Genomic DNA, 22,539 nt, shown 5'->3' with positions numbered 1-22,539 from the left:
AAGTTTAGATACTTGTGGAACATGAGTTCTGGATAGACAAAGAACATTACCGTAGTAATAGCTATTGTTTATAATGGCACCTCTGGATACATGCCATTATTCTAGATGAATTAAATTTTTTTACCACTGTGATTCAGTCATTCAAACGAATTGTTTTTTCAGAAAAGATATTCTGATTCTTATTTTGTTGATGAAGAAACTGAGTCTCAGAGGGTTTAATGTATTTACTTAAGATCTTATTGCTGGTATCAGTGAGAGGTTCAACTGTAAGTGATAGGAACCCAGCAGCGGCTAAAACAAAATGCAAGCTTGACTGTCCCCTCACAGGCTCCATGGATTGGAATGGTGGCTCCGCAACATGAGACCCTGCTGCGTGTTGCTCTCCATTCTCTACCCAAGGCTATCTCATGGTCCAAGATGCTTGCTTGAACATCAGCTTTCATAGAAACCTACTTGCCAGCAAGAAGAAAGAAGAGGGGGCTGGGGAAGTCCCACTTCTCTTAAGGACACTTCTTGGAAGTTATAAAGCTACTACTGCTCTTCATTTGTTCAGGCTGCCTTGTAGAAAATTACCATCAACTGGGTGGCTTACAAACAGCAGAAATTTGTCTGGAGATTGGGAAGTCCAAGATCAAGGTGCCAGGAGAGTCTGTGTCTGTTGAGAGACCACTTTATTTGTCCATTATTGAGCTACAAAAACTACGTCACTAACCATCAAAATCAGTGAAATCAAGACTTTTCAGACCCAGCTTTCTTTTCCAGCTCCACCAGTCCAGTAGCCCCATACTTGCTTTTTTTTTTTTTTTAACTTTTTATTTTATATTGGAGAGTGGTCATGTATGGATGTGAGAGTTGGACTGTGAAGAAAGCTGAGCACCGAAGAACTGATGCTTTTGAACTGTGGTGTTGGAGAAGACTCTTGAGAATCCCTTGAACTGCAAGGAGATACAACCAGTCCATTCTGAAGGAGATCAGCCCTGGGATTTCTTTGGAATGACTGATGCTAAAGCTGAAACACCAGTACTTTGGCCACCTCATGCGAAGAGTTGACTCATTGGAAAAGACTCTGATGCTGGGAGGGATTGGGGGCAGGAAGAGAAGGGGACAACCGAGGATGAGATGGCTGGATGGCATCACGGACTTGATGGACGTGAGTATGAGTGAACTCCGGGAGTTGGTGATGGACAGGGAGGCCTGGCGTGCTGCGATTCATGGGGTTGCAAAGAGTCGAACACGACTGAGTGACTGAACTGATTGAACTGATAGCTGATTAACAACATTGTGATAATTACAGATGGACAGCAAAGGAACTCAAGCCATACATACACATGTATCCATTTTCCCCCAAACTCCCTGCGCATCCAGGCTGTCACACAACATTGAGCAGAGTTCCTTGTCACAGGAAGCCATATTCTTGTCCTCACATGGTGGAAGAGGCAAGGAGGCTCTTTGAGGTCATTTTTTTTTCTACAAGGGCACTAATCCCATTCATGAGGGCTCCATCTCTGTGATCATATCATCTCTCAAAGACCCCTTCCTAATAAAACTGGAGATTAGGATCTTAAAATGAGTTTTGAGGGGATATGAATATTCAGTCTATAACCTTATTTCAACCTTTGACCAGAAAAATCTCAAAGGCTTGCCCAGTTGCAAGGGAGACTAGGAAACGTGGTCTGATCTCAAAGACCATGTGCCCACCTAAATTCAGAATTTATATTATCCTGAGGAAGAAAAGGAAATGGGTTTTAGAGGACAACTAGCAGTCTGCTGCAACAGGGAAATAAACACAGGGCTGTGTGGTTCTAGTGATCACAACCTTTCTGTCTTCCCACCCTTTGTCTCCTAAGCAGCAATGTTCCAAAAACAGCTTTGCCCTGTGTCCTGGGGCAGCCTGTGTGCCTCTCAAACTCAGCCTCTGATACACATGCTACAGCTGAGGTCTCATTATTTCCTCAGTTTTCTTTTGCTCCTCAACCTTTTGAATACTTGTATAAACTTATCCCATATGTTGTAATTACTTGTTTTCAGTTTTTTTGAGTCAAACATTGGCTAACTGGTAAGTTTATTACATGGCTGACTGAATTAATGTACAACCCGATATTGCTTATGTATCTCTAACACATCTGGCATTTTATAGATGTTCAACAGGTAAGTATTATTGAATAAATGGATGACTAGCTGGAAAGTCTTTCCTGATTCAACAGTTTTTTTTTTTTTCTTCTGATTTTGGATAAACCTAGCCTTTGCCTTTAGGATTGGGAGAAAAGAAAAATGGATAAAGAAGATGAGTTATGTTCATACTAGTTCTTCCATCCCTACTTCTTTTTCTTTCTTTAGAACTGATGCAATAATCATGAATATTTTTAAAATCCAAATGGACCACCATAATATTGGGTTGGCCAATAAGTTCGTTTGGGTTTTGTAATAGAGAAACCCAAACAAATTTTTTGGCCAATCCAGTACTTACTAGGAAATGTCCCAGTTCAGTTCAGTTCAGTTCAGTTCATTCTCTCAGTCGTGTCCAACTCTTTGTGACCCCATGAATCGCAGCATGCCAGGCCTCCCTGTTCATCACCATCTCCACATTCAAGACTGATGACCACTGTATTAATGTTTCAGAATTTAGGAGTATTAGGGAAATTGTAATACATTTTATTCAGCCAAAGTTTACATATTTTCTCTCTTTGATGTCTTCTTCACTGGAAACCTAAATAGAATTTTATATTTCAAAGCCCTAAAGATGAAATAAATGTTTAAAAAATCCCTTGCAAGCTAGTATCAGTGAATTCACAGTTATTCCAACTTTATAAAGAAGTAAACATCATTACATTCCTTATGAAAAACTCCAGCAAAAGCCATTGACATGGTTTGACTATAAACATCCAGCAACTAAATGACTGTATCAAGCTACAATCCCTGTGCTCAGCGATTTAGAGGAAGTCAGCAGTTTAACCAAGGGTTTTTGTTTTTGTTTTTTTTTGCTGAGCAATTGGGTCCAAAAATAAAACATTATTACATCAAACTGCAGACAAACTAAAATCTGAATACATTTGCTATCTTCTCATGGCATTTCTGTACCTAATGAGCACAGCTGAGCCTGAAGCCGTCAAGATGTTTTTCACCATTAGGCAATGGTGCAGAGGATTATCCCATAAGTCCTGATGGGCATCGTCAGTTCTGCTGGGCAAAGTAGGGGAAAGGTCAGAAGAGGATGCCAATGTTCTCTGATCAATGAAAGAGAGCACCTTAGCAGCTAAGGTTCCAAAAACTGCTTTGGATACATTTCTAATACATTTCTCTGACCTTTTCAAATGCAGGGAAGATGGGTTATTTGCATTAACTAGCATGTTGAAAAATTCCTTCTGGACTGCCAAGTGCCTTTCTGTGAGTGGTGGGAAATATGTTAGTAATCACAGCAATCTGTTAGAAAGAGCCAGAGCTGATTTTTTGGACTTTGCCTCTGAGTTCATATAAAATATGAAACAACTTAGTTACATTGCATTAGTCTTTTCTTATTGATGAAAATGTTAACATTTGTCTAACAACATTGGTACAAGGTGCTTAGGTTTTTAAGTGCCAGTATGCTTAGGCTGGGCTTTCCAGGTGGTGCAATGGTAGAGAATTTGCAGGAGATGCCAAGAGATGCGGGTTTTATCCCCAGGTTCAATCCCTGGGTCAGGAAGACCCCCTGGAGTAGGAAATGGCAACCCGCTCTAGTATTCTTGCCTGGAAAATTTCAAGGACAGAGGAGCCTGGCAGACTACTGTCCATGAAGTTGCAAAGAGTCGGACATGTCTGAAGCACCAAGTGCGTGCACAGACACACACACAGACACACAGAGACACTCACACACACACACACACATGGTTAAGCACCTGGATGTTGTTAAAAAGAAACACTTTGAGAGGTAATATAAACCATTACCATTTCTAACATAGTTACAACTTAACGAACACTAAAGTTATTTCATTTAATCCTCACAGCAATGCTTGGAAAGAAGTATGACTGGTATAATTTAACAGATAACAAAAATGTGTGGCTGGAAGGATTAAGTAATTTGGCCCCAAACCACACAGATACTAAATGATAGAATTGGAACCCAGGTCAGTCTGACTCCCAGAGCCAACACTGTTCCCCACAATTTGGTTCTCCCTCTGCCTTTGCTCTTTTCAACTGGCTGCTATTGTGAGAGTTACTTAGCTTTTTACTGCATCAATATCTTTGTCTGTAAAAAGGCAGCAAGAATAATTTTGTGTCATTGGGATTATGAGACTAAATTATATTCTGGTTATAAAACACTCAGTAAAATGCCTTTTTATACACACCATGCTATTATCATTCTTTTAAATGATCACAAGCAAGGATTGGGAAGAATTTAGTTATCACCCTCTTTTCTCATCTGGTGAGTAGGAGTCACATTGAATAAATGTCATTTACTGCCAACAGAGCTCACATCCAGGTTCCTAGACTGACAGAACTTGGAAGACTCCATATGAAGCCTTCTCTGTAGTAAATGATGAGGAAAGTGAGGCCAAACTGAGACTAGGAGAACTATGCCCTTGGTAGAAATGTTTTTAAAGTTACTGATGAGCCTGTCCATGGGAATACAATGAACTCTTATCTATTATTCTGCTTTTATTTCATTGCTTGAATGTGCCATTATGCAGACAGTTATCAATCAAATCTATGTTATGCTCAACATTTTGAAAATATTTATTAAAAGTGAAATTTTCTAAAAACTTAAATATCCATAGTCTGTGAAAACTTGTACTTCTTTTTGAAGTATATTCAAAAAGCATAGAACAGAGTATTTTTGAAGGCCAATTTGAGAGAGCAAACCTGGAGCACTCACAATTTTACTCATATCCTTATTATTTTAAAAAATGTATTTTTATAAAGATTCATTTTTACCTTGAAAGTTCATATAAATAAGTATTAAAAATAAGAACTCTTAGTTCAAATGGGCAAGCAACATGTCTTCACGGTATTTTATTTCTCAACACTGGTCATAAAATGGAAAGGGCTTGAGAGCTGAGTTTACTGTGTCCTCAAATGTTAAAACAGTCTCATTAATCATCACCAAGCTCATGAGGTAAGTATTATAATGCCCATATTAAAATGAAATAACTGAGGCTCAGAGATGTTGAGTATATAATTAAAGAACGTCACACAGCTACAAGGGACAAAGGTAAGACTAGAACTCAAGTCTTTATGATTCCTAAAGCCTGAGTTTTTCCATTATTATAGGGTTAGAATAAAACAGAATTTTGAACTTCAGATTATTTTCTTACCACACATGTTTATCAACCACCTCACTTTTCGTCTTACTGATTGGATCAGTCATAGTCAAGGAGAGAGAGGTAAGTCTTTTGGTGTAGGAATTAAGTCTTGCATGGCTGTATGAAGTTGCGACTTGAAGGCAGAAGAAGGAATCACAGGGTCAGAGAATGATCTCGAGCACTGGCTCATGGGGTTAGTCAGAGCTCGTGGGAGAATTTGAGATGCTCTGCGTATCCAGCTGCTAACGTGGGGAAGCTCGAGGAAGAGTCTGTGGAAGCTGGCACCTCGGGGAAGCTGCTGCCCCTCAAGTCTGCAGCCAGGCATGTGGTTCTCAATCTCACATACTCCTCAGGGGCATGTATAACACACTTATGCAAGAAAGCCCCAGACTCATCAGCTGACAGTGAAAGGCAAATTTGTGATCTCTCTTCTGTTGATCTTGTCAGCCTTATCCTATGCCACTGCCTTACCGCATTCTTCTGCAGTGTAAACTGTACTTGTCTGGTAGGTTTTGTGTGAAAAGCCAATGAAATAAAGAATGGGACAGAGCTTAGGAAAAGGTCTGGCACAAAACAGATATAAGTTGCAAACAAAAGAAACTACTGATACTTCTCCTGGTTAAAGCAGAGGGTACACTTCTTCAAGATTATTAAGTAGCTCAGAGAATTTCCACGAGGGGCCAGATCACTTTGGAAGGCACATAAACAGAAAAGGCATCAAGCTACAGCATGCATCTGTCCTGGAAGCAAGCCTGTTGCGGTCTCTTCCAGGCACTGACATTGGGCACTGTCGATTCTGGGTCCTGAATTCCAGAGTCACCATAGCTGTTATTAGAAACCAAAGGTCTCTGTTATCAGCCACTCCAGGAAATGGCTTTCATGTTCCTGTATTTCTCCCTACTCTCTTCTAAACCCATATTTCACATGTGTACATCTGACTGGCAGAGGCCGAAGGACACCTCTGCACCCTTGCTGCGTAAGGGGCTGGGAAAGCAAGGGAGTGAAAGATAAAGATAAATTTTCTGTGGGCTGCCTTCTAGAAAATGAGTTGCTTTCCTACAAATTTGATGGAAACTGGCGATAGCCTGGTGCTAAAAGCAGTCAATTCTGGGCAACTATGAGACTTAAAGCCTAGCCCTCTGATCATACCAGAAGAAAAACTGGTACTTCTTAGATCTTAAATGCTGCTTGGTTGCTGCTACAGAGTTTTGGGCTTCCCTGGTGACTCAGATGGTAAAGAATCTGCCTGCAATGTGGGAGACCCATGTTCAGTCCCTGGGTCAGGAAGATCTCCTAGAGAAGGAAATGGCTACCCACTCCAGTATTCCTTGGAGAAGGCAATGGCACCCCACTCCAGTACTCTTGCCTGGAAAATCCCATGGACAGAGGAGCCTGGTAGGCTGCAGTCCATGGGGTCGTGAAGAGTTGGACATGACTGAGCGACTTCACTTTCACTTTGCATTTTCATGCGTTGGAGAAGGAAATGGCAACCCACTCCATTGTTCTTGCCTGGAGAATCCCAGGGATGGTGGAGCCTGGTGGGCTGCCGTCTATGGGGTTGCGCAGAGTTGGACACGACTGAAGTGACTTAGCAGCAGCAGCAGCCAGTATTCTTGCTGGAGAATTTCATGGACAGCGAGCCTGGCAGGCTACAGCCCACGAGGTTGCAAAGAGTCTGACAAGACTGAGTGACCAACACTTTCTTTCACTTTCACTCTTATCACACCAGAGGAAGGGCTGGTAACTTCTTTGGTCTTGAATGCTGCCTGGTTGCTGGGATTCAAGCCGCTAACTATATCACACTAAAACAATGGCAAGTCTTGGGCCCCAGCTTTCTCATTATACCAGAGGAGGGCCTGGTATTTCCCAAAGTCATGAAAGATGAGGGCAGGACTGGAGCAAGTGTTCTGCCATGCCATATTACTATGGTACCCCAACCCCTGATTACTTGAAGGGAGTGGTTGGTGCTTTCCTAACCATATAGCTCATCAGCCCCTTGGCCCAAGACTGATGTGTCTCTCTCTCTAGGAGTCTGCTGTCTGCCTAGTTGGATCTCTGTGCATCACCTTAGAATGCAGTGGATTAGACAGGCCTGCCGACCTGCTACTGCTTCTATCAGTAAGTTTCATTCATTTGTTCATTCATTTAGTCCTGGTGTGTGTGATGAGTGGCATTTTCCCTTCTTGCACAAGAGCAAATGCCTGGTTTCCACCTTTGGAAGATTGGACTCCTAACATAGAAAATTACCAAGACATGATCAAGCTGGATTCATCCCAGGATCATAAGGGTGGTTTGACATGTGCCAATCAATCAACGTGACATACCACATCAACAAAAGAAAAGACAAACCACATGATTGTCTCAATAGATGGAGAAAAAGCATTTGATAAAATTCAACATCCATTCATGATAAAAAAAATCCTACCAAAGTGGGGACAGAAGGAACATATATCAAATTAATAAAAGCTATTTTATGATAAACTCACAGCCAACATAATATTCAACAGTGAAAAGTTGAAAATCCTTCCTGCTAAAACCAGGAACAAGACAAAGCCACTCTCACCATTTTCAGTCAACAGAGTACTGAAAGTTCTAGCCACAGGAATCAGACAAGAAAGAAAAAAAAAAGATACCTAGAATGGAAGGGAAGAGGCAAAATTGTCATTATATGCAGATGATATGATACTATATAAAGAAAATCCTAGAACTGTTAAATGAATTTAGCAAAGTAGCAAAATTGTAGACTAACATACAGAAATTGGTTGCATTTCTTTACATTAACAATGAAATATCCAAAAGGCAAAGTAAAAAAAAAATGCCTTTTAAAATCACATTAAAAAATACTTAGGAATAAAGCTGACCAAGGAGGTAAAAGACTTACATGCTGGAGAACTATAAAACACTGATAAAGGAGAATGAAGATGATTCAAAGAAATGGGAGGATATTTCATGCTCTTGGGTGTGCATGCATGCTAAATTGCTTCAGTTGTATCTGGCCCTTTGTGACCCTGTGGACTGTAGCCTGCCAGGCTCCTCTGTCCTTGGGATTCTTCAGGCAAGAATACTGGAGTGGGTTGGCATATCCTCCACCAGGAAGTGAAGTCGCTCAGTCGTATCCGACTCTTTGCGACTCCATAGACTGCAGACTGCCAGGCTTCTCTGTCCACCAGGGGTTCTTCCCAATCCAGGGATTGAACCCATGTCTCTTAATCTTCTGCACTGGCAGGCAGATTCTTTTACTGCTGGTGCCACTGGGAAGCCCGTACTCTTGGAGAGGGAACATTACTTTCACTTTCACTTTCATTGTTAAAATGGCAGTACCACCCAAAAACAATCTACAGATTTAGTGCAACCCCTATCAAATTACCCATGACATTTTTTACATAACTAAAACAAATAATCCCAAAATTTATATGGAATGATAAAAGACCCAGAAGTGTCAAAGCAATCTTGAAGAAAAAACAGAAAGCATAACCCTCCCAGAATTCAGACTGCAAGACCACAGTAACCAAAACAGTGTGGTATTGGCACAGAAACAGACATGTAGATGGATGGAACAGAATAGACAGCCCAGAAATAAACCCATACACCTGGGGTCAATTAATCTTTAACAAAGGTGGCAAGAATATACAATGGGGCAAAAAAGTCAGTCTCTTCAGCAAGTGGTGTTAGGAAAGCTGGACAGCCACGTGTAAATAAATTAAGTTAGAAAACACTCTCACACCATACAAAAAATAAGCTCAAAATGGCTTAAAGACTTAAACATGAGACATGACACGACAAAACTCCTAGAAGAGAATATAGGCAAAGCATTCTGAGATATAAATCATGGCAATGTTTTCTTAGGTCTGTCTCCCAAGCCAACAGAAATAAAAGCAAAAATAAACAAACAGAACCTAGTTAAACTTATAAGCTTTGCACAGCAAAGGAAATCATAAACAAAACAAAAAGACAATGTACAGATTGAGAGAAAATATTTGTAAATAATGAAAAAAAAACACCTCAAACAACTCAGTCAAAAAATGGGCAGAAGACCTAAAGAGACATTTCTCCAGAGAAGACAGACATGTGGAGTAGGCACATGAAAAGATGCTGAACAACAACAACAACGAGATGCTCAAAACCACTAACTATTAGAAGAATGCAAATCAAAACTGCGATGAGATATCACCTCGCGCTGATCAGAATGGCCATAATTTAAAAGTCTACAAGTAATAAATGCTGGAGAGGGTGTGGAGAAAAAGTAATCCTCCTACAGTGTTGGTGGGAAAGTAAATTGATACAGCCATTATAGAAACTAATATGAAGGCTCCTTAAAAAACTAAACTAAAAATAGACTCGCCACATGATCCAGCAATCCCATTTCTGGGCATACATCTGGAGAAAACTCTAATTTGAAAAGATACCTGCACCCCAATGTTCATAGCAGCACTATTTCCAATATCCAGGACACAGGAACAACAACAATCTGTCCATAAATATATGTGATGGAATACCACTCAGTCATAAAAGAGACTGAGACAATGTCACTAGCAGCAACATGAACGGACACAGAGGTGGTCAAACTAAGTGAAGAAGTCAGACAGAAAAAGACAAATACCATATGATGTCACTTATACATGGACTCTGAATCTGATATAAGTGAGCTTATTTACCAAGCAGAAACAGGTTCACAGACATAGAAAAGTTAATGGTTACCAAAGAGGAAATGGGGTAGGAGAAGGATAAACTAGGAGTGTAGGACTAGCAGATACAAACTACTATATATAAAAAAGATAACGAGGTCCTACTGTACAGAACAGGGAACTGTATTCAGTGATAAACCATAGTGGAAGAGAATATGAAAAATAATATATACATTCTTCTATATGTATATTCTTTTTCGTATTCTGCTGCTGCTAAGTCGCTTCAGTCATGTCCGACTCTGTGCCACCCCATAGACAGCAGCCCATAAGGCTCCCCCGTCCCTGGGATTCTCCAGGCAAGAACACTGGAGTGGGTTGCCATTTCCTTCTCCAATGCATGAAAATGAAAAGTGAAAGTGAAGTCGCTCAGTCGTGCCTGACTCTTAGCGACTCCATGGACTGCAGCCTACCAGGCTCCTCCGTCCATGGGATTTTCCAGGCAAGAGTACTGGAGTGGGTTGCCATTGCCTTCTCCATTTTCATATTCAGATATATGTATATCTGCCTGCAATGTGGGAGACCCAGGTTTGATCCCTGAGTCAGGAAGATCTCCTGGAGAAGGGAATAGCCTCCTACTCCAGTATTCTTGCCTGGAGAATTCCATGGACAGAGACTATAGTCCATGGTGTTGCAGAGTCAGATACAACTGAGTGACTGACACTTTCACTTTCATATGATTAGATGTGTGGGTATATATATATATATATATGATTCTAATATATATATTAGATGTATATATATACAGATATGTATATATGTATATATCTGAATCAGTTTGCTGTACATCAGAAATTAACACATTGTTAATAAACTATGTATACTTAAATTAAAAAAATAAATATTGAAATTTATCCAAATATAGGAAAGCTGTTCAAAGATGCTGGTGGCCACAAAGCTTGACAGATATCTGTTACCTCCAACAAATATTAATTCATAACTATTTTCACTGCCCTATACCCTACTGACTTATTCCTGGTGGACTCCATTACCTCAAAGAGTAGATTTTGGCATTAGGCATGCCTGGACAAGCTTGGGTCCAAATTCTGCTATCGCTATGTCACCCTGGATAAACAGCACTCTCTAATGAGTCTCAGTTCCTCATTAGTGAAGTAAGGCACTATAGTAATTGTTATGATTACTATTTTTAGTCATGATATAACTGACTTTGTCATGTCAAAGTGTTGTTATTATGATGAAAATAAGGTATCCAAAACAAGCAAAGTATGCAAAGACTTACTAACATGTCAAGTACACAGTAAACATACAAGAAGTACGAGTGATTCTTGTAGGAAGACTTCAAGGGAAGGAGTTCTATCCTGCTCTTAATTCCTTAGGGCTCAGTCTGGTGATAGCGCACTCTGTTTTCTTTTCCTTTTTTAAAAAAAAATATTTGGCCACACCAGGTCTCAGTTGTGGCACACAGGATCTTTGATCTGTGTTGCAGTATGCGGGATCTCTAGTTGCAGCATGCAAATTCTTAGTTGTGGCATGTGGGATCTAGTTCCCTAACCAGGGATTGAACCTGGGTCTCCTGCACTTGAAGCAGGAAGTCTTAACCACTAGACTGCCAGCGAAGTCCCCCACTCTGTTTCCTTACTCATTTCATCCTAAAACCCAGTTGCAGAGGCAATTCTGGGAAATCTGCTCTTCATCAAAGGAAGGGTGAGGAGGATACAAAGAACTGGAAAACACGCAGGGCTCATGGCAACTCATGCCTATTTATCATGTATATACAGCAAGCTCCCTCTGCGAAATTCCCAAAGTGGGAAGCATTCTAGTGCAGGGCAAACGTGGGCCTTAGGATAACAGTCTAATGTTGAATTCCAGCGTTCCTTTTTACTACTTGTGGTACCTCAGGCCCTGCCTGGTGCCACCCACCGATTTATTCACCTAGCAGACAGAAGTTTATGGGTCATCTACTGTGTGCCAAACCACGGACTGGTGTGAACGGCACAGAGATTTCTGTAAGGAAGACAGACACGGTGGTGAATACTCCTGATGGACTGCAAACAATGGGATGACAAGAGGTGACTGCAAGATATAGCAATGGCACAGAACAAAGAACACTTCTGTCTTTCTGGGTAGAGAGCAGGCCTCAGAACGCTCTACAGAGTAGGTAACATTGCAGCTGGGTTTAAAGACTGAGCAGGCATTTTCAGGACAGGCAGTGGGGAAAGGAACCCCTTAAAACAGATTAATCCTGACTTTACAGAAATCAGAGGACTAGATAATCAATAATCAGATATTTTTTTAAAAATGGATAAAAAAATAATATCAAAAAGTAATATCAAAAAGCTCCTTATCATCACTAGCAGGTGCAGTTAGTGATAAGTACCAGCACCAAAGTACCAATAGTGCTGTTAAGTGTCATCTCACAGGTCTGGCCTGGGCAGAACAGGTGCTCTCTCTCTTTTCAATCAAGGTTTACTCTGGAAGAGGATTCTGATTGAGCCACTTGCCTAAGTCTCTGGAATCGTCACGTGCCTACTGTCAGTATCATAATATCAATGAACATTATGCTGAAAACCTGGGTCTCCAGAAAGGGCTGCTGTAAGTTGCTTCAGTCATGTCTGACTCTTCACAACCCCACGGACTGTCGCCCGCCAGGCTCCTCTGTCCATGGGATTCTCCAGGCAAGAATACTGGGGTGGGTTGCCATGCCCTCCTCCAGGGGATCTTCCCGACCCAGGGATCGAACCTGCGTCTCTTGTCTCCTGCACTGGCTGGCAGGTTCTTTACCACTAGCACTACCTGGGAAGACCCAGAAAGGGCTAGATTTCTAAAATAAGAGGATGGGAGTATAGGGTAATCCCTCTACTGCGACTAAGAAGGGAAGGTGGGACAGACATGGGCTATGTGAACTAGTGTTTATGAGATGTTCGAGTATGGCTACAGATCAAATATTTGACATAGTAAACCAACACAGTTTTATTTCCTCCCTAAATCATGCTATCTTGTCACTTCCACCTCCATGGCGAGGCTTGTTATTCCAGGGAAAGAGAGGACAGATTCTGCCTAGGAAGAAGAGGCAGTGTCAGATTTCCTGGGACATGATGATGCTTATGGAGTATATTAGTCAGTTCTGGCTGTTACAACACATAGACTGGGTGGCTTAGGCAACAGGCATTTACTCCTCAGTTTTGGAGGCTTGAAAGCTGAGATGAGGAGGCCAGCAGGGCTGGGTTCTTGGTGAGGTCTCCCCCCGGTTCACAGGTGGTTGCCTTCTTGCTGTGTCCTTACACAGTGAAGAAAGAGAGAGCTCTGGTCCCTTCATCTCTGTACAAGGGAACTATCCCATCTGACCATGTCTAAACCTGCTTAGTTACCAAAGGCCCCCAAAATACCATCACACTGGAGATTAAAGATTCAAAATTGAAATTTAGGACTGCAACATTGTAAGGAGGCACAAGTCAAAATATGACAGAAAAGAAACAAAATGTCTAGCTTTTCTTGCTCAGGTAGGCTGCAGCAGAAAGAGAGAAATAGAGCTGGGGGGAGGCATTTTATGCTTCTGTTTCCCCTTCCCAAAGCTGCACTCTGATATGAGGCTGCTCCCTGTCCTACCCCCAAGATTAAAGCAATGGTGGACAAAAATGATGAAACTACATTTTCTTTGCTCATTAAAAAAAAGTAGGGTTAAATGATAACTGCCATAATATTACCAAAGTATTTGAGTGGCAGAGTGAATAGAGACTATTTCCATGTTTGTCTGTTTTTTATTAGTCATGATTCTCAGTCAGACAAGATGAACACGAACTGTATGGTTTCTCATTTGCTGCTTCATATGACTCACTTCTGTTTAAAGGCTTCCATGTATTTAACTTTTTGGACTCACATCTTAATAAGTGAATCCATGGGTCTATGACATGCAGTATGTTTATAAATTTGCACAGCAGGGAATCCACTCAAAGCCAGATTTTTTTTTTGTCCTGGGGTTAAGTCTGGACATGTCTGCAGAGCTGGTAGAGAAGGCTGACAGCGCTCTGTTTACTTGTGGGACTAAAGATCCTCATGATAAAGAATCCATCTTGAGCGATAAGAATAAGAGGCCAAAGAAAAATGATTATTGAGTCTTAAAATACATAGCAAGTCTTGAATTAGGCCTATTTTTTTTGGTAAAAGTTTCTAAACTTCTTTAACTCCCATTCAACGGATAATAAAATACAAAGCCTTGTGGGACTTGATTAAGCTTAAGGAGGAATAACACAGGATGTGACAAAGAGGAGACGAAAAGCCCATCCCTTCTGGTCCAGTTGGTTCAAGGACAGTGATGCAGGGTCAGACAAAGGGGAGGGAGGGGTCTCATTCAGACTGTCTCTTACTTCATCAAGGAAATAAGAGGACAACAGGCATAAGGTCTGTCAACTGTCCAGAATTTCCCCTATAAACACCTATACTTATACTCCTTTTCAGAAACTTTTGTCTCAGAGGATGTGATGTTATACTTTTCGTAAAATATCTGTGCCCCGTCCCTTTCCACCTCTCGAGAACTTGCTGTTGTCCAGGACAAAAAAAAAAATTTCCTCTTATCTTCTTAGGTTCAGTATCTGGGGGCTTGAAAAATAAATGAACAAAAATAGGAGAAAGAGCACACTTTAAAAGTTAATATTTACATGTACAGCAGTTGACAGAAAAGAAGTAAAACTCAAGGAAGCTATTAGACTTGGAGGTTTGTACACTATTTTAATGAAGAAAGGAGCGTCTGTGCATCAAAGGATGATAAAGCATGAAGTAACCAGGAAACATACAGGAGAACTAAAGGAGGATAAGTGTTATTTTAGTAATGTCCATTTATTCAAATTCACCTTGATGTTGACTCTATCTCTGGTGATAAGAACTGCTCTTCCTGGTGGTGGTGGTGGGGGTACCTTCACAAAGGGGAATTTATGCCGTACTAGGCAGATGAGATGAGGAGAGAGAATCTTTCCTGCATCTGTTGATTCTCAGTTGCCTTCAGCTCAAAATAATCCTCATCCAAGGTGGCATATTCTGATCCTTCTCTCTATATCAAGCATGCTCTCCCTGTGTCAGAGCTCCATTTCTGGCCCTGGTTGCTTCTTCCTCTCTTCTTGTGTGCGTGCCTGCGTGCTCAGTCGTGTCTGACTCTTTATGACGCCGTGGACTCTGTGTAGCCCGCCAGGCTCCTCTGTCTATGGGATTTCCCAGCAAGAATACTGGAGTGGGTTGCCATTCTGTCCTCCAGGGGATCTTCCTGACTCAGGGATGGGCCCCGAGTCTCCTGCTGGGCAGGTGGATTCTTTACCACTGAGCCACCTGGGAAGCTCAAATGCTTATCTCAGTGATGCACCCAGTGGCCTTTTCACGTTCATTCAGAATGATTTTGTTGAGGATTTTCCAAGAGCGGGCATTGATCTAGGCACTGAAGATACTCTGGGTAAATAATAGAGACATAGTCCCTATCCTCCTGAAATGTATCGTCTTTTGTCTCTACCCCCTCTAGTTACCATCTAATCTCATTTCCTTTTCATCCAAACCTCAGAGTAATCTACTCTGCCTGAATTTTCCTGTATAATCTTTATTTAAATTAGTACCATGCTATCTATCATCCAAACCAGAAACCTATGAACTTATTTCAGTTTCCTCCTGCTCCTCACCCCACACATCATTAAATCCAGGTAGTGTTACCTAAATATTTAAAAAAAGAGAGACACCCCCCATCTCCATTCCAACCACCGTGTTTCTAGACTGGCCTTCACCATCCCTTGCTCATCAGTGGTCATTACAATGGGTCTCCCTGACCCTACTGTCAGTTCTGTTAAATCTGTCCTCCAGATGGGAGCTATAGCAGTCACTCTAATGCATCAACTCCTCCAAGAGACTCCATTTCCTACAGGATAAAGTCTGAGTTCTCTGTGGGGCCCCAGATTTTTGTCACAGCCTTCATCTCTGACCTTGCCACTTGTAACTCCCTGACTTGCCCTTTGTCCTTGCGGGTCTCCACATATGGCATGCTTGGTAGGTGTGTGTGCTTAAGCTCATAGCAGCTGGTAGCACTCTTTCCTAGGCTCTTCTTGCACACTGACACTCAGCTTTATTTACCTGTAGAGTTTCCTAGCTTTACGACCTTCTTTAAAAAGCCTTTTCAGATAATCCCCCTTCCTGGTGGGAAGGATGGGTGCCCTTCCTCTATGCTTCCACAGTGGCTGTGGGTGTCTACTCATCACTGTGTTCTTATATTCTAACTCTCCATTCAGTCTTTCTCACCTTTAGCTCAGTAGGCACTCAATAACTATTTGTGGAATGAGGCCCAGATAAACCTTGATCTGGGCTTTTCCATGAGTAGATGAGATTTCCAGGGCTACAGACATGGAACCTGATCCTAACTATGGTTTCACTCTGTAGAGGCATTGGACAGCCAGCATCTCCTCCAAGAGATGAGATACTAATGGCTCAGCTTCAGCCTTCCACTCACTGCTCTGTTCAACCTTTTCTATGGCAGGAAATCGCCTTGATCTGTGAAAACACCCATGACACACAGTCATTATCAACTAATTCTTAACTCCTGCCAAGATCTTCTCCTTGCACATTGGCCTCTCTCTTTATAGAGAACAAAATCAGACATTTATGGATGGTGTTGGGGGTTGAGAAAACAGATATGGGTAAATTTGAGAAATAAACCGTCTGTGTAACATGTCATTGAGCCCTTCAATGTCTGAGATCTAAGATGTTATTTATCTAATCACTCAAAGTGTATACATTTGTAATTACATGCTAAGCATCCTTTTAAAGTCACCATAGAATAAAGATTCTTGACTATGTGGTGTCATGAAGATATTCAAATCACTGGTATGAAGACTGAGACCGGGAGTCAGTATATAGGTAAACCCTCTGTGGAGACCCACGTTACCGTCACACATGCGCAGATACAAGTGCTAGAGCCAGAAAGGGTCTTAGGGATCATCTCAGTGAACTCTCATTTTATAGATTTGGAAACTTAGGCTATTAAAGGTTTAAGTCAGTGTTCTCAGACATTACCCACGGAGAGTGCTGGCAAGCATTTAAAGGTCCTAGAAAAAAGGTTCTGTTCAGTTCAGTCACTCAGTTGTGTCCGACTCTTTGCGACCCCATGAATTGCAGCACGCCAGGCCTCCCTGTCCATCACCAACTCTAGGAGTTCACTCAGATTCACGTCCATCGAGTCCGTGATGCCATCCAGCCATCTCATCCTCTGTCATCCCCTTCTCCTCCTGCCCCCAATCCCTCCCAGCATCAGAGTCTTTTCCAATGAGTCAACTCTTCGCATGAGGTGGCCAAAGTATTGGAGTTTCAGCTTTAGCATCAGTCCTTCCAAAGAAATCCCAGGGTTCATCTCCTTCAGAATGGACTGGTTGGATCTCCTTGCAGTCCAAGGGACTCTCAAGAGTCTTCTCCAACACCACAGTTCAAAAGCATCAATTCTTCGGCGCTCAGCTTTCTTCACAATCCAGCTCTCGCATCCATCCATGACCACTGGAAAATGAAAAAAGGTCAGAAATGTGAATTCCTTGTTCTCATCCCACCAGCAGGGATTTGACTCAGGTGTGAGTTGGAAAATATTGATTTCTGTGAGTTAAAAAGTTATCCTGGTCACAGTTAGGATTAGAATATCGGCTCTCCTCTCTCTACACTACGGCATATGACTCCTCCATTTATCTAATGAAATATAATCCCCCCTCTTTTCCACTGAATTCACATGGGACCCTCTGTCACACAAATTTCTTGCTGTTGCTTTCAGCTTCATGCTATTCACAAACTGGATAAGTAAACTATCCTTGTTTACATCCACACAGTTTATAAAGTGTTCATAAAGAAAAGACTATGCCACAGCCTTCTGGAGATGGGCATGGCAACCCACTCCAGTATTCTTGCCTCGAGAACTCCATGGACAGAGGAGCCTGGTGGGCTACAGTCCATGGGGTCGCAAAGAGTTGGACATGACTGAAGCAGCTTAGCATGCATGCACTCACGGCCTTTTAGTTCACATTAGAGTTTCACAGGTGGACATCACTCCCTTAACCCCGATCCCTTTGGGATACTTCATTGGCCTAATTGATAATCTTCCCCTCTGAACTTCATCCAGTCTGTATTTTTCTCTACCTTGTCCTAAAATGATGTCATTAAAGATGTCGAATGCCTGGCTGACACCCAGAATGCTGCGTCTAATTTTTCCCTCAACTCGAGGGCTTGTGAGATGATCAACAAATCCTTAAAAAACTGGGATGTAGTTTAACTGTTTCTTAATATTCTCTCCTTTCTGAAGGTCTGTAACCCATCTCTCCTGGTTTTCTTCATCGCTCTCTGACAATTATTTCTTTCATTCTTTGGCTCTTTCCTTGTTCCTTGTCATCCAGTTTCCCTCACCTCTACATACTGACATCATTCTGCATACTCTCTCCAGGTTGTCTCCGGATGACTCCCAGATCTACAGCCACCCCGTCCAAATGTAGGTCCCATGTTCTCAGCCACACTTAAATGTCTGGCTGCAGCCTCATATCAGAAATGCAGTCTGCAGTCACTCTTTTGTCTGCCCATGCTCTGTTCTTAGAGGATGTGTCTTCTCATAGTCCATAAAGAGTAGCCATGTAAATTATTATATGGCCTCATCTCTCAGGCCATAGCTGATTTGATCAGACTGGCTATCTGATCCAAGCCAGTCCGATCAGATTCTCTTACCTGTGGGCATGGCAACAGTAAGGTGACATAGGGCTTGGAACCTTGCTCTGGAGATAAATGGGCAGAGGAAACCAGTATAGTGAGAATCTGGGGCAGGCAGGAAAAGAGAAACAATGCAAAGTACAATATGATTGCCGAGAGAGACAGAGTGAGTGGTTGCCCCAGGATTTTCTGGTCCTGATGAGACTCTGCTCCATTGCCCTCATTGTAATTTCTGAAATTCAATGACTCATGTTTCAAATATCATTTGACAACCTACTTTATGTCAGGAACTTTGCAAGATACAAGAGATACTTCATTGAATAAGAAGAATATGTTCTCTAGCCTCACAACTCTTACATTTGAGTGCTTTCTCGCAGTAAATTCCTTTTTACTTGCATGTTTGAGTGAGTTCATTGCAATCCAAGGATCCATGATTAATATTTAAATTAATTCTTAATATATCTCAGATCACACTTGTCTTCCTCACTATGCCAGCTACTTCTCTAGAAAACTGGTCTAGATCAGTGGTGTGGTGGGTGGAACTCTCAGTTTTCAAAAGCAAAAACCTTGTAGTTGCCAGTCAATCCTTCTCTGCTTCACCACATATCCAGTCCATGGCCAAATACTTTGGATTCTACCTCAAAATGTCCTTCCCTTCAGACATTCCTTTTAATCCCTATTTTTATCCTGTCTTATATTAGATCTTTGATACCTCCCACCTGCAATGTTTCAAGCACCTCTTATCAGATCTACCTGTTGACCTTCTAAACAAGTCCATTGGCTTCCCACTGCCCCAAGGACAAAGTACAGGCTCCTTTGACAAGGACGAATGTCACCTGTTCCAAGATTCCTCTGTCATTCTCCCCGCAAGTTGTATTCCAGTGATTTCCAACCACATGAAACATCTAGCATTTTCTGTTTCTATTTTTCTTTTATTATTAAAAAAATCACTTATTAATCACCTGCCTTTGTTTAATCCACAAAATCAAGTTCACAGTTTTTTTAGTCTGCTTCCCCAAACCACATGACTTCTAAATGCATATTTCTCTCCATCTAATAAGGCTTTTCTCACATCTCTGCCTGGTAAGACAAGATCCAATATCATCATTTCTGACCTGGGCAGAAGACATGTCCTCTTAAGGCATTCTGTCCACTCTCAGAGAGTCTGAAATCCAGATAAGGGTAAGAAGAGGTGACAATAATAATCCCTTATAACTATGCCGGGGGTTATCCTGTTTGGGATAAGTGTGTCAAGGTTATACCATTTGAACCATAGAGCAACCCAGACAGGCAGATAAGGCAGGAATGCACCTCATTTTACAGATGAGAAAATGGGCTTGAAGCAACAAATGTTCTGTCTGATGTCATGTGGTCAGAGAGAGGACCAGATTCTGGAAACAGGTCTTTGCAAAATTCTGTCACATGAAAGATCTGACTCGATATGTCACTAGCTCTGCAGCACGTGATTCTAATTTCATTTCAAAACATATATTTTAGTAATCAAAAAAACTGATTGAGATCATACAAAAGTGATAACAGGAAGCTGACCACTTTAATCATGTTAACGCGTGTCATCCTGTGATTTTTAGTATATTCATTATGTTGCACAACCATCACGATTACCTAACCCCAGGATATTTTCATCAGTCTCTGAAGAAACACTTGTGTCTCCCAGTTCTTTACCCTCCTCCTTTCACCTGGTCACCACTGATCTACTGTCTCTATGGAGTTGCCTATTCTGGACATCTCAAAGGAGTAGAATCACGCTACGCACGGCCTTTTGTGTCGGACTTCTTTCACTTAGCATAATGTTTTTAAGGCTCATCCACGTTGTAGCATGTATTAGTATGTTGTTCATTTTATGGCTAAATAATATTCCATTGTATGGATATACCATATCTTATCTATTCAGTTGATGCATATTTGATTATTTCCACTTTTTGGCTATTATGAATGATATGGCTATGAACATTCATGTACAAGTTTTTGTGTGAATATATATTTTCAATTCTTTTTGGTATAAAGATAGAGAGGGGGCAGAGAGACACTTTTGTGTCTTATTTTTTCCACATAGCATTATATCACGAGCAATGTGATAAACAGCCATCCCTCAGTATTCTCAGGGGATTGGTTTCAGGACCATCCCTCCCCCATACCAAAATCTGTGGATACTCAAGTCTGTTTTATAAAATGGCACAGTATTTGCATATAACCTATGCACATCCTGAAGTAGACTTTAAATTATCTCTAGATAGCTTATAATACCTAACACAATGTAAATGCTATGTCAATAGTTGTTATACTGTATTTCTCAGGGAATAATGTAAGGAAAAAAGTCTGCACATGTTTAGCACAGATGCAACCATGGTAGGCCTGACTACACAGTACATGTCAGCAATAACATTTTCTTTATTTCAACACTTATAAATTGCTTTTTTTAATGACCTGGATGGGAAATACACAGAATAAAACACAGAATATTTAAAATCAAGTACATATAGAAAATGTAATTGCAAACAGAGAAAATATAAGTCCATTCTTTCTCTCTCTCTCTATCTCTCTCTCTCTCTCTCTCTCTCTCTCACACACACACACACACACACACACACACACACACACACAGTGTTAACACTCACCAAAACCCTGGTTCTCCTCTTCTGATAACACTGCTCTGATGATGGTGGTGCTGGCAACTGGTGTTCATGGGACCTACAATGCTGGATGAGATGTATGGTACTCTAGGTAAGCATTGAGATAGCAGGCCAAACCCGACCTTTGTCAGAAGGTTCATCTATTCCAGGAAACCAGGGTTCCGACTGCAGACATGGGCGCTTTCTAAGAGGCTGCAGCAGTGAGATAGTGTTAGGAGGCAGGCACATCACTTCCACATTCTCTTCAGTGAACCAGGGGGCTTGGGGATGACTGGGAGCATTGCCAATTATGAGTAGGGCTTTGAATTGCAGCCTCTTCTTTTCCAGGTATTTCTTCACTCCAGGAATGAAGCACTGGTGGAACCATTCCAAGAACAAGATGGTGGCACCCAAGCCTTCTTGTTGTGTTACCAAAACAGAGCCAGGCAATTTTTGGTTTTGTTCATAAGGGTCTGTAGATTGTATGCTCTGCAAAGGAGGCCTGGCTTAATCATATGGCCTGCTGTGTTGCTACCCAGCTGCAGAGTAAGGCCATCTCCCCAGGCCTTGAACCCAGGGGCCTGCTTGGCGCTCTTGTGGGTGTAGGTGTGATTAGGCAGCTAACTTCCAGAATAAGCTTGTCTCATCACACTTGAAGACTTGCTCTGGATGGTAGCCCTTCTCTTCTATGAGTTTCTTGAGCTCTTTTGGGAACCCTGCCAATGCTGCCTTGGTTATCAGTTGATGGTGATTTTCTTGTGATGAAGTTCTTGAGACTGCAGCACTTTGCACAGCTAGCCAGCTGTCTGTTACCAGCCTTCTGGCTCGTGCTCAGCTCCTCAGACCTTCACAGAAGTGCTCACAGAGACTAAGTGTTTTTTCACACATCATTTTGCCATCAACAGGGATACGTTTCTGGGATATGTCCTCTAGCCACACATTCAATACTTTCTCAGTCTTTGCAAGCTCTTTGTCAGGAACCAGGGAGACAATTTTTGCCATTGTAGAGGCAGCATTAACACTTCTATGAATTCAGCTTCTTTCACTTTATTGCAGGAATACCTTTCCTACTGACCTCACAGCCCACTTCCATAGGCGACATGCCGCTTTTCAAAAGATCTAAGATTTCCATTTTCTCATCGAGATTGTGATTCACAGCTCCCTCTTTGAGGGATTGCTTTGACCACTTACCTGCTTTTGGGGAGCCATTTTTTCATAGAAACAAAGGTTGCACACAGTACAAGTAGCCAACAAACAAGACACAAGGCACACAGCCCTCACTCCAGTTCA

The sequence above is a fragment of the Oryx dammah genome, unplaced genomic scaffold (genome assembly GCF_014754425.2).
Source record: "Oryx dammah isolate SB20612 unplaced genomic scaffold, SCBI_Odam_1.1 HiC_scaffold_1, whole genome shotgun sequence".
NCBI classification, from domain to species: domain Eukaryota; kingdom Metazoa; phylum Chordata; class Mammalia; order Artiodactyla; family Bovidae; genus Oryx; species Oryx dammah.
This window is presented reverse-complemented; position numbering follows the sequence as displayed.